At 42.7% G+C, this 11,554-nt stretch overlaps 1 long non-coding RNA gene across 1 annotated transcript; it reads right to left on the minus strand.

Annotated features, from left to right (window-relative positions):
- Positions 1-212: 212 nt before the first annotated feature.
- LOC140631464 (uncharacterized) lies at positions 213-1,246 on the minus strand. The gene is made up of 2 exons (XR_012029014.1): positions 877-1,246; positions 213-513 (listed from the first exon to the last, which is right to left on the minus strand). It is a non-coding gene; the product is annotated as an uncharacterized lncRNA (long non-coding RNA).
- Positions 1,247-11,554: the final 10,308 nt, after the last annotated feature.

Below are 11,554 nucleotides of genomic sequence, written 5' to 3' on the forward strand. Positions count from 1 at the left end.
CTTAACTGCTGAGCCACCCAGGCATCCCCGAATAAATAAAATCTTAAATAATAAAATAAAATAAAATAAAATAAAATAAAATAAAATAAAATAAAATAAAATAAAATAAAATAAAATAAAATAAAATAAAATAAAAAAAATAGTACTACCCAAGCCTAAATTAAAGCCACTAGTCAAAACAAAACAACAACAACAACAAAAAAGCCTTGATCTGATATCTGGATGTTACTTGTTTTTATTCACCTATTGTCACAATAATGCAGCATAATAAATTCCTCCAAATGTAGTGGCTTCAAACAGCCCCCGTTCATTCTTGTGTTCACTGGGCAGGGGTTGGGCTGGGCTAGCTCCTGGCTTGGGGTTCCAAGCTTTTCTGGGCTCCGGTCTGTTCCCTCAGCATCTGAAACTTCTTCAAGCAGCAGCCACCCAGGACATAGGATCTGCTCCACGTCCTGCATCCCGGGGCCCAGGCTGAGGGCGCAGCTGAAGAGTACACTCTGGGAACACTCTTCCCTGGAGAGCCAGAGTAGAAGTCAAACCAAGAAAGCACATTTCAAGTTTCTGCTCACATCTTTCCCACTGATGCCTCACGGGAAAAGCAAGTGACAGAATCACATCCAAACCCGAAGTGCAGGGAAGTGAATCTACTCACCTAGAGGTCGGGGTAATGGCAAGTGTGTGGATTTCCACATTACTACTACTACAGAGTGAAGAATTCCGGTCAATGGTGTGATTTACTGCCATCGGCCCCAGTTATTCACACACACCCTCACATTCAAAATACCCTCACCTGTGTCACGGACACACACCACAAACATTTCATCCAATCTCAGCATCTGCTGCCGCATCTGATTCTCATCAAGTTCAGGTACATACCTGCACACGTGCAATATACTGTGATGGGACAGGACGATCCCTACGATCAACAGGCCCCTTTGAAGGCTAGAGAGTGGAAGAAGATCACCGGCTCCCCGAGATTCTAGGGTCCAACTAGGCTGATGCTGCCCGGAGCTGTAGCAGGGACTCCATGGTTCGTAGTTCTGCCCTCTGAGCTTCCGTTTGTTTCTATCGAACACCTTGTCCATCTCTGAAGAGGGCGCTGGAGACTTTGCCCTTGTTGACAGTGAGCTGTTTCTCAGCCTCTGCCTGTATTAGCTAAAGCACTCCAGAGAGACAGAAGTGACGGTACGTGTGCATTACACATACGCGGCATGGGGTGGCATCATGCATGTGGAAGAGTATCTGTCTCCTAGACTATCTGTAATGATAGATATTATATGTATTATATACATATATATACCTGTGTAGATAAAGACAGAGAGATTTTTTATTAGGAATTGGCCTGCATGATTATGGAGGCTGAGAAGTCCTAAGATCTGCAGTCTGCGAGCTGGAGAACCAGGACAGCAAACGGTGCTGCTCCATTTCAAATGTTGGCAGGCTTGAGACCCAGGAAGAGCCAATGTTTCAGTCCAAGTGTGAAGGCAGGAAAAACCCTAATGTCTTAGATGTCCCAGCTTGAAGGCAACAGGCAGGAAGAGTTTCCTTTACTGGTGGAAGATCAAGCTTTTTGTTCCATTCAGGGCTTCAACAGATTGGAAGAGGCCCACTCACAGGTGGCGGTGGGGTGGGGGGTATGGGATGGGGGGGCAGTCTGCTTTAGTGAGCTTACTGATTCAATGCTAATCTCATCCGGAAAAAGGATCACAGAGACACTCAGAGTAATGTTTGACCAAATGTCCGTCTGTACACCTCGTGACCCAGTCAAGTCGACACGCAAAATTAGCACGCTGCCTGTCGAAAGTTGGGGACTAAGAGGTCATTTTATATCTCTACCAGTCTCAGTCTCTTTTTTGCCCAGACTGACAGGGTTTTTGCCAGCATAGCTCTCTGAAAATGTGGGTTTTCTGTGAAAGGGATTCCAATCAACTGCGTGTGGCAAAAGGCACACCCATCATGCCTTGCAAGAGATGCCTCTTTCCAGACTTAATTATGGGTACTTCTGTGGAATCACATGCACAATTTTCCCACTCTGTCTGTGTTTCCTTTTGTTCCACTGAAGGGGCCTACAGGCTGTCACTTTAATCCTTTTAAATGTCTTACCAAAGAGACCCTCATCTCAGGCAGACCCTTGAGGTGCTTTTTCCTCCAATGCTGTGTCACTTTAGTAGCACCCTAGATTTGGTCTTTGCCCTGAGGCGCTGTTATGATGGCCCAGCCTTAATTTTGTGAGAAACTGTTTCATTTTACAATCTGCCCCCCAATTCCAGACTCACCTAAAATCTCCTGCAGTTCTATTTGCAACTGGCAAGCTATTTTCTGAACACGATTCCTCTTCTGGTAGGGCCTTACCATGTGCATCTAGTAGCAACCAGTTCCTGCTTTCAACATTCTTGTGAACCTCCTCACCCAAGATCAAAAGTTCTATAGGGACATTTTCTATTTTCCAAATTACCACAAAGTAGTTTGATCAAATGCTTTCCCACTCCAGAATGTGGGTTACTATTTGTTTGGCTTCCTATAATAGTTTCCTTGGTCTTGGCCACTTGTTACAAAACTAATTCCACAAATTTGAGGTTCTTCTTATGGCAACACCTCATTTTTGGTATTAGCAATTATTGCCAAAGAGATGCATTAAAAAAGTCTCAAAACTCACTTTCTGAAAAAACCATAATACGCTTTCACAGTTTCAGATCGGTGGATTGGTTGGACTGCAGGCTCTGGGCTCTGAGGGGTTTAGGTTCGCTCCACATGCCTCTCATACTTCTTGGACTGGCAGCACCAGGCATGTGGTCTGCTTCCTATGTCCCATTCTCAGTTGCCGGCTGAGGGCAGGTGGGTGCTTGGGGCACAGTCTACTCAAGGTGAGTCACCATAACACGTGAACCAAGTCCAAAGACACAAGCATATTTTAACTCTGTTGGAGCCCCGCTCACTAACACCTCATTGGCCAAAGCAGGTCATAGGGCAAAATTCAAAGTTAGGGGCAAGGCAGTAACTCTGCCAACTTTGAAGCAAGGGTCATTGTGACTGAATACTATTAATACAGGTGCAATAACTACTTATATAGCACATTTTTAAACCTATTGATGATTTCCATGTGGTTCTGCCCATGCTCACGCTCATCCCCCAACCATTGTGTTCCACAGGCCTCTCTGAGGGATCTGCAACTGTCCCTCCTAGTGCCTCGGGCCATCCCCACCTCTGTGTCATCTGTGTTCTACCCGGTGAGATTAGGAGTGTTGTCATTCTCCCAGACTGGGAGCACTGTGGCTCCCTTCCAACTGCTAGGTTGCTGAGAACCAGGAATCTTGTGTCTGCAGGGACCCATCAATCTTGTGTCTGAGGTCCCTTTGCCCTCAGCTACATCTGCCTGTCTCTGCTTCTTTCTGCCCCCAGAATGGCCCAGGCTGGAAGATCCCTTCCTTACTCATTCTGCTCAGATTCTCCCCTGCTCATGCCCCTCCAGGTATGCTGTTCCTCATGTTCGTGCCTCTCCTTGAAAGACAGATGTGCTGGAGCCCTGATGTCTAGAGCCGTCTCCCACTGTGACTCTTAGCAGAGTCTACATGTTGTCTCTGGATCCCGGGCCAGCTGAACACAAGCAGTCAGATCTAAAAAAAATCAAAACGTATTATCTCTCTGTATCTCTAATATTTGACGCAACAAATTTCCCAACCCTTCTTGATGTTCACCACACCCACTGTACTCCTGCCCTCTGGGTGGCCAACCTCCCATCCCTGTCAGTTTCCTGACAAGCCCCACCCAGATCTCGTTTTTCAAGTTCAATAGGTCCAAAGTGGTTGACTCACTATGGAATGAAAGTCACTATTTACCCAGCAAAGGCCATACTTTTGCTTTCAACACTTCAGGTGCATTTTCAGAAATTTATTGAATTGCTTAGGTTGTTCTAGCAAAGGATTTTGGATTTTCTAAAGATAAGGGATTTGAAGTCTCCTTTCCCTGGAAAATAGCTAATTATAGCCCTAGAGCATTGGAGAACAATCTTAAAAACATAGTGTGTGTATTGAGGTAAACAGTGATAAGATCATTACAGGAATGAAGACAGGCAATGGTGACAAAGGTACATCTCCAGTAGAATTGAATGGTGCCCTGAGTGGAGAAGAGCAGATATTTCTTGGATGTGATTCAAATATTGTTTTGTGTCCAGAGGGCAAGCGCAGCAGGTGTCAGGTTAATAAAGCTCAGGGCTTTTGTGATTCATAGTATGAGAATAAACACATTAGCCAATTGTTATCTTCCCTACTGAGTTCAGCACAGCAATTGACCTTGGTATTGGGGGAACCTGAAGCTACTGTCATTTGGGCCACCTCCTAAGAAAACAATTACAAAATTAAGTACAAAAATGAATTTTTAAAAAAATGCATAAAGTTCATAACACATTAAAGAGCCTGGAGAATTCAGGCCTCTTTCTTCTGAGATCTCTTTTGGTTTACCAGAAATTCTTACAGAGAAGTGCTTTCTCATTGCAACTTGGCTTTTCCTTTGCACCTAGAACATTCTAGGGCTCCCAACAGCTCCCAAGAATTATCAGCCTGGGCAAGGGAGAGTCTTAAGCTTAAGATTTATAGGCTTCACAGGAAATCTGCTTCTAGTCCAGAGCACAAACATGACCAAGATACCCCTGCCAGGGTCCATGCCTTAATATTAGGCCTAGCTTTATGGGTGTGCAGCCTGGACAGCTACCCATGCATGCTTTAATGGCTCAGCTGTCTGGCACCATCTAGAAACTCTTAACTTTTTATTTCCATTGGTATTTGTAGGGGAAGTCTTTGAGACAATGGAGCATATGTGTAAGCAGGAAATGTGTGTGTCTGCCTGCATTCTCCGTCACCTTATTCACATACAACCCTCACGATGCCCCCATAAGCACAGAATTCTGGTGGATCTGTGATGTGTAGGAGCTCAGAGAGACTCAAAGTGAGTACAAGGGAAGGATGTTATGTTTATACTCAGCAGAGTGAGTAAGCGCTCTGTGAGCCACAGGAGGCCATGCTTTCTGTTCAAATCACACAACTCACTTTGAACATGGAAAGAATACAATGGCATTCTAAGAAACCCAAGTGACCAAGAAATTTGGTCATAATCTTTCTTACTGGTGTCATGACTCCCCTGTATGAGCCAACCACTCATGCCAAAAATGAAAGAGAAGAGAAGGGAGAGTGGGGGCAAATATAGTCCTTTTTCATTTTTGTCCTAATTCATTCATTAGTAAGTGATGCAGAGTGTTGGTAGAAAGTATGCTTCCCAAGAAGTGAAAGAGAAAACAGTTGGGTGAGTTTCATGCATTGTCCCCACTGTTCTGGGAAGAACAAAATACATATGTATATATATATAAGCTACAAATTGTGAATTGTATAATTTTGGTGATTTTGTATAGTAGTTAAATGCTTACATTTGCATTTGAAACTGGCAGTGTGCAACATAAAGATGAAGGGTAAAATTCATGCTAATAACTTAAAATTAATTTTTATTACTTGGAATGATATTAAATAGCAAATAAAAACATACCAGGATGACTTGAGAGAGACTATATGAGATTATATTTTATGAGATTATATGAGATTATGTGATTTTACTACATCTAGTGGCACTTCTTCCCTTTTGTTTTTTGACTGAAGGATCCTACATTTTTATTTTGCCCTAGACCTCACAAATCTTATAGCCAGCCCTCCTTCACATGGATGGGTATTGTTCCTACAAGGACTTTGTGAGTAAAGCTGCATTTTTCTTTTCAAATGCTTTGTCTACAGCAGTCAACAGGACAACAGAAAGATTGTGATTTGTAATGGACTGGAAGAAACTGCTTTTTACTTTAGATCCAAGATAGCAGGAAAAATATGAAGACATGTTAGTGTGCAATGTAGGGCTAATACTTATTGGCTGACAAGCTGATTTATTTCTACCTCAATTTCTAACTCCTACTTTCCATGGAGTATTAGAACATTAGTCTCTAAATTTGCATTTAAGTGGGTTCTATTTCTTTAATGTTAAGATCATGCTTACCACATAAATTATGGTGCATTTATAAGATGCTTAATTATCTAGAAATTAAAATGGCATTTCCAAAACTAGTTAATGACATGGAGGGAAAATTTGGATAGAAGTTTCTAAGTATAATGTTGTCCTCACTTGAGAAAAAAATGTACGTGCATTAAAAATATTGGAATAAAAACATCAGGGTACTTTTTTTTTCTCTGTAGCTTTCTATTTTTTTAAGTACTCTTTAATGATCATGTATTTATTTTATAATCAGAAAAAATTTCAGCAGCATCTTATACATCTTTGTATTCTTGACACTTAGCTGCTACCTAAGACAGAATGAGCATTCATTAATTCATCGATGAACTTGAATTACCCTAATTAACAAGCAAGAAGTTTTGAAGCTCACCAAACTCCTGTATATACTGATAAAGTAGGAAGTCTTAATAGTGAGTCTTGATATAAATATTCAAATACTCTCCCCACCACTGGACAGTCTTTCTGCAGAAAATCTTGCCTTGTTTTACATTACCAAAAAAACAAAAAACAAAAAACAAAAAAAAAAAAAAGAAAAGAAAAGAAAAAAGGATCCTGTCAACTTTCTACTCTGTACCCTGAGAAAAAAAATCTTTCTACTACCCTACCCCCTTTCTTCTCTCTTTGTCAAGGAAGCTTGCCCCTCCAGAGCCAGTGAGCAGCCTGCTGGCTTCATCCAGGACATTATTCTACCAATTAACCCCCTCTTTGCTGCACCTACTTCTCCACAGTCTCCTCCACAGGATATCTGACTTCTAGCACCTTTGCAAAATGGTTATGTCTTCCCAGACACTCCTTTTATGTTATTTCTTCCCACCAGGGGGAACCTTCCAGAAAGGAAGCATAGTCTATATTTGCTATCTCTACTCACTCAACTCACTTTTTGCTCCTCCACTCACTGCAATGTGACTTTGCTCCAACCTTCCATGGAGACAATTCTTGCTAAAGTCACTGGTGAACCCATGACTGTCCAAACTGAGAACCTCGGGGAGAACCACATGCCTACTCCTATCTTGCTTTTAGCACTTGCTGGGATCCTCTCCTGGAAGTTCACTCTCAGCATTGCCTGCTCTCTGGCTCTCTCTGATCTAGTTCTTCTCTGTTCCCTTCAAAGCTGCCTTTTCTCTACCTCCTACATTAAGATTGTACAACTAATATATGTGTCTAAATGTACATGTTAGGGGCAGCCCTGGTGGCGCAGTGGTTTAGCACCGCCTGCAGCCTCAGGTGTGATCCTGGAGACCCAGGATCAAGTCCCACATCGGGCTCCCTACATGGAGCCTGCTTCCCCTCTGCCTGTGTCTCTGCCTCTCCGCCTGCCCCTCTCTCTCTCTGCCTCTGAGTAAATAAAAAAATAAAAATAAAAATAAATGTACATGTTATAAGTTTTTTTTTAAAGAATTTATTTGTTTGAGAGAGAGAGAACATGAACAAGGGTGGGGGTGGTAGGAGCAGAGGAAGAGGGAGAAGCAGACTCCTGTTGAGCAGGGAGCCCAATGCGGGGCTCAATCCCAGGACCCCGGGATCATGACCTGAGCCAAAGGCAGACACTTAACTGACTGAGCTACCCAGGGGCACCATAAATGTGCATGTTAAGCAACACAGATCAAGCTGAAGTTCCTTCTAACAAACCACTTCAATATGCCTGTCCCATGCCACTGTTACTTTCTATGCCTCCCAGGCTGGGGAAGGAACAGAGCCTGTGGCTTTGATGGACAGCCTGAGAGCTATTTACGGAAATGAAACAATTAGCAAAACACCAAATCAAGGGGTTAACAAGCATTTTATCTTGTCCTTCATCTCAAAATCTAATTAATCATTCTTTTGATTACTGAAATGAGCCACAGAGGTATGGGTTATGGTTCCTGCTCCAGGTTAAAAACCTGGTTTTTAACAAGATGACTCTGCTTCTTCATAGTGGCTTTAAACACATCCATATGAAGGCCAGAGATCTGTGCCAGGTCTGCGGTGTTCACATTCTCTCTGAATCCATTGTTCCTCTTAAAACATTGTCCATTATCCACCTCCAGCCAACAGATAAATAAGTACAATAATAAAAAAGGAAGCAGGGAACAGGTTCCTCCCATAATTGGAAGAACGGTGTGAGCAAGATAAACGATCTGGAGTGACTGCCACTGGGATTTATAGCAGAGTCTGCAATTATTTAGAGAGAGAAATTGCATGTTTATAAAATCCGGGCAGAGAGAGGTACGGAGGAGGGGCTCTGGGCAGGGAGGAGTGATGGTATGCACATTCTCTGTCAATTGGCCCGCACACCCTGCGTAGCCCTCAGCTTTCCCCAGGGGCCCCGGCTTCTGATTACTGCTATGACAGCCATACTCTGCCTGCAGTGACGGGGAACAACACCCGGATCTGTGTGACTGCTATAACTATGGTCACAATGCATCTTAGTAATCCATTGCTTAAGCATATGCACCTTATTAAAAGGATGCCTGGGGGCGCAGGGGTGGCTCGATCAGTTAGGCACCAACTCTTGGTTTGGTTCAGGTCATGATCTCAGGGTTGTGGGATCAAGCCCTGCATCAGGCTCTGCACTCAGCATGGAGTCTGCTTGAGAATTCTGTCTGTTTGTCTCTCTTTCTGCCTTTCCCCTCTCGCAGGCTGGTTCTCTTTCTAAAATAAATAAGTCTTTTAGAAAAGAAGAAGGAGGAGGAGGAGGCCTGATACTCTTCTCCTAAGACTCCCTCCTTCCTGCTCCAAACCCCAGGGAGGTTTGGTCGAAATATGGTTGGTCTTCTGATGAACTCAAGTGGGAGGAATGGTGGCATCCGTGGGATGGTCCTGGGGGTGTGGGGGGCAGTGGGATAGCACAACAGGGAGCCAAGGTACTCTCTCTTAGTTCACACTTACACACATAGGTGTATTCACACTGACACACATTGTTCTCCAAAGCATGACTGCCAAGCCCAGGGATGGAGTCCAGTAGATTCTCAACACCTCTGGCATGCTAGACTGCACCTAAACCAACCCTTAAGCCCTGGTCTTAAACCCAGGCCATCAGGATGTTTTAAAACATAGCATATTATTATAGAAAATTTGAGGTAGAGTAAGGCCAATGGATCAGGAGACTGCTGCCATTGAAAAGAGTGTTTGTTGCAGTTCCCAGGAGGAGAGGATAGGCCATGCCATGTGGGAGGAGTCCATGCCATGGGGAGGAGTTACACAGGGAAGCACCAGAGTCAGTCGGGAGGCAGAAGACAAGAGAGGGCTGTGGGCATGAGCCTTTACCTGTGGTTTCTGTGGGAAGGAACAGGTGCAGCAGGGTAAGCAGATTTAGGACTCGCTGGTTTGAATAATTTCAGGGCTGTGGGGCATGGAGGCTGTTCCTAGCTGTCTGGTAGCTGGCCCTGGGTGATTAGGGCAAAGGGACAGTGGCTCAGAATGTGAGAGCCTAAAAAAGGAAAGTAGTTGGTGCATGGGCCTCAGACTGGTTAGTTTATATCTGAAAGGTGATTTATTTATCTTTAGGAATTGGCTGACCCTGCGAGGAACAGTCTTTCCAGTATCAGCAAGGAAATGCATCAGAAAACAGAAAGTAAAAGACATGGTTAATGTGCATCTTGACTCCCTCTTTCCTTGGGATCGTTTAACATCTGGCACCTTATTTTACTTTCCTGTCATTCATTGGACACACTTCAGGGCTTCCCTGCCCACTATCTACCTGACTTTGACACTCAAAAATCTGGCAGGAGCTCACCCCCTCTCACAAGGGTCCTGGATTCCTTAATTTCTTAAAGGACAAGCTCTCATACCAAAAGGGGTGAGCTAATTTTGGCTAATACACTCAAGAAATTAAAATTCCTAGATATACCTTTACTACAATCCAGATCAAGAAAGGATATAATTCTTTGAGCTACCTTATTTTTTTTGAGCACCTACCACGTACTGCACCAACAACTTCTCTTTATAATAATTCTAGACCAGACACAGATCTAAATTCTTTTGTTTCTTTTCTACTACTAAGCTAGGCAAACAGTTAAAAGAAATTCTGCTAAATACAGAGGGAAAATATTTAGACAAAGCTTAATTTTACTTAATACTTTTAGAAAACATCATTATACACATTGTCTAATTTTATCTATCATCATAAAACTTGATGAAATAACCAGTATCATTATCCAAAATTCACAGAAAAAGAAATTGCACGTTAAGAAGTAAAGTGACATGCCAAACATCACCCTCTTTAGCTGATTAGTATCACAACGAGGGCACAAACCCAAGTTTTCATGAAATCCAGCCTTCTTTTCATTAACCCACTGCTCAGAAAACACAAATAGGGCAAAAATAGTTGTTTCAGAGAGTATTTCTGATTGGCTCTTGTGTATCTCTAAGGAGAAAAGAGCATAAGGATCAAGGAGCAAAAGGATTTTAAATCCATACAGACCTGGGTTCCAATCCAAACCCCGCCACTTGCTAAATGGGTGACTTTGAATAAGTTGCTTGTTCCGAGACTCAGTTTCCTCATCTATAAAATGGAAATGCTAGGGCAGTATTTTCTAGTAGCATCACTTTGAAGATAATGTACCTGCAAAGGTGTCTGGTCCAAAATGAATATGTGGTGAGGATATCAAGGAATATTATTATTATGCACAGAGAGGAATATTTTTACAGATGTTCATTTCATTCTTCAACAGACATTTATTGAATTCCAACTATATGTGAGGAACAGAGAAAGATTTTCTAAATTAAAGATAGACCATCTATAAGCATCTGACTCTTGATTTTGGCTCAGGTTGTGATCTCAGGGTTGTGGGATGGATCTCTGAGTCTGGCTCCATGCTGGGCGTGGGGCCTGCTTAGATTCTCCCTCTCCCTCCGGCCCTCCTCCCAATCATGTGGATGTGCTCTCTCTCTTTATAAAAGAGAGAGAGAGAAGGAGAGAGAGAGAGAGAGCATCTGTAGATGGACATGGACACTGAAATAAGCAAATGTATAGTGTGTCTTGAGTGCCTTTGTGGTGATGTGGTGATGGCAATGGAGAGCCCATCGAACCTCAAGGGTGTCAGGGAAGCTTTCAGAGAGGAGATGTACATAGGACAGGGGCAGCTAACTACTTTATAGCGTTCCTTCCTTTAGCTTGATACATCATTGAATAAAAGATAAAGTTGAGGGTTAAAAAGAATTTTTTAAACGGCAAAATTAATTTGAAAGCAGACAAATTCACTGAGTTGTCACAGAGTCACCAAGGTCCACATGAGTTATCAGAGCTTGAACTAGTGGTTGGAAACATGCCTTTTCAACCAATTTATTTTTGCTCCAAAGATAAAAATTCATGAAAATATTACCAGAGGCACACCAAAAAACATCAGAAAGCAAAACAATGCCAAAATGAGGAAAACCACTCTGTGGTGAATCTTCCCCAATTTAGCAACAAGCCCCTAGAAAATTCCAAAGTTTGGACAAAAGAGCAAAAGCATAAATTATTCAAGGAACAGCATAAAAGTTAGCAAGAATAAAAAAAATGAACACCAGAAATATTTATTTTTACCAATTA

Source organism: Canis lupus, chromosome 4, assembly GCF_048164855.1.
Source record: "Canis lupus baileyi chromosome 4, mCanLup2.hap1, whole genome shotgun sequence".
Taxonomy (NCBI): domain Eukaryota; kingdom Metazoa; phylum Chordata; class Mammalia; order Carnivora; family Canidae; genus Canis; species Canis lupus.